This window comes from Salmo salar, chromosome 05 (genome assembly GCF_965601325.2).
Source record: "Salmo salar chromosome 05, fSalSal1, whole genome shotgun sequence".
Taxonomy (NCBI): Eukaryota; Metazoa; Chordata; class Actinopteri; order Salmoniformes; family Salmonidae; genus Salmo; species Salmo salar.
In genome coordinates this window covers 80,020,753-80,022,500 of record NC_138295.1, presented here as the reverse complement: position 1 = coordinate 80,022,500, position 1,748 = coordinate 80,020,753, and the positions used below count along the sequence as shown (strand labels likewise).

Below are 1,748 nucleotides of genomic sequence, written 5' to 3'. Positions count from 1 at the left end.
TGCTGCCTGGGCTGATTACGCCCACACATACGTGTCACATCCTGTTTAAGACACTCCCCCCCACCCCCCAGAGCACCACGCAGCCACGCTCAGAGGAGCGAGACTCGCTGAGCTACGCTGAGAGACAGCCAATCAAATTGCTTTTCACTCATTAAGGACAACCAATCACAAAATTATTTTCACGCCATAAAGACAATTATTCATATGCTTACCATTTTCTATCTGGTCCGTTTTTCTCAAGTGATGGGAGGATTTGAAAGGATGACAAAAAATGAAAGTGACATTTCTCTGTCCTGTTTTAGTCTGGTTATGCCTGAAGGAGGAAAATAAGACCCAGGTCTTTGTTCTGGACTGGTTTGGCCTGCTTCAGTCTGGTTCGGTTCAGTCTGAAGTTCATAGCAGTCTGTCCTAGGGGGAGGGGAATGCAGTCTGTGTGAGTAACTGTGTGACGCTCTGATGATGTCCCAGGGAAACAGAAGCTGCGTTTTTTTTGTGTTCCCTCTGCGAAATTGGAGGAAGGAGACATTTAAATAAAAAAAGGTATCGTCAGTCAAGACGACGTACAGCGTGAGTGACCCAGCAATCTGTCTGTGTGTGTGTGTGAGCTTAGTCACACAACAGAGTCTCCAGCAGAAGGCATTAAAACAGAAGGTCTATATAAAACACAACACACACAGTGAAGTGACTGCTGTTTGGCTCTGTTGTCCAAGTGCAATTTCTTTAGTGCTATCTTTTTATTTTTAAAGCAACAACTAGAGATGGAAAGGTTTCATTTCAAACTGTAAATGATTTGAATACTAAGACTGGCCATGTACTGTCAGTCTGTCAGTAGCTCCGGGAGAAAGACAGATTGGTGAGGAGGTACTGAGCACTAACCATTGATGACTCAGTCTCTCAGACTTGAACTGGCTGTAGTAGATTTAAGAATCAACTCTTAGGATTATTGGAGGAAAGAACGCAAGCAGCACCTACACCCTCAGAGGGTGACAAGCACAGACACACACCCACCCTGCTCCCCGAGAGAGGGAGCGAAGAGGCAGAGAGGAGGAGAACAGGAGGAGGAAAGGGGGGCTGGGAGTAGAAGGGTGCTCGATGGATGACTGTAAGGGGCCTGGTAGAGGTTGAAACATTCCACAGTCATGCTCTTTTTATATGTTTGTAATATGGAGGCTGTGAGAGATTGGAGGACAGTGTTACTGTCTATGTGTTTCCGTGTAGGAGTACAGGAGCATATGCATGGTGTGTTATAAGCTGTTATAAGCTCTTATGAAGCTGTTATGACAGCCTGGCCTGGTTTGCGTGTCAGACTGCGCCTGTGTGTGTGTGGTCCCCACCCACCCGGCCATCCACCATTACACATCACAGACTCACTCACAGGCATCCGTTTTGAAAGAAGGAAAAAAAAATATTCTATAGATATATAAATATATATATATATACAAAACTAATATTTTTAAGTGTTTTTAGCTTTTTCAAATATTGTGGTACAAGTTGTGCATTGTTTTTTGAAGAAGAGAAATTAAAAGAAGTACAAAAAGTTGTTTTCTATTTCCCTCTGACTGGAGTTTTTGTTCATCACTTTGACATCATGAAGTAGACCTGGTTATTCTGACTGCCTGGTTATTCTGACTGCCTGGTTATTCTGACTGACTGGTTATTCTGACTAACGGGTTATTCTGACTGACTGGTTATTCTGACTGACTGAGTCTGCTGTTTCTATCATTATTATCATTATCATCATCATCATC

At 43.3% G+C, this 1,748-nt stretch overlaps 1 protein-coding gene across 1 annotated transcript in view; it reads left to right on the top strand.

Moving 5' to 3' along the window:
* nr4a3 (nuclear receptor subfamily 4, group A, member 3) overlaps nt 1-1,541 on the top strand; it is a 34,421-nt gene extending 32,880 nt beyond the window's left edge. Inside the window, 1 exon segment of the mRNA XM_045712910.2 lies at nt 1-1,541. This exon segment is cut by the window's left edge and continues 260 nt beyond it. The gene's annotated coding sequence lies outside the window, so the exon portion shown is untranslated.
* Nucleotides 1,542-1,748: the final 207 nt, after the last annotated feature.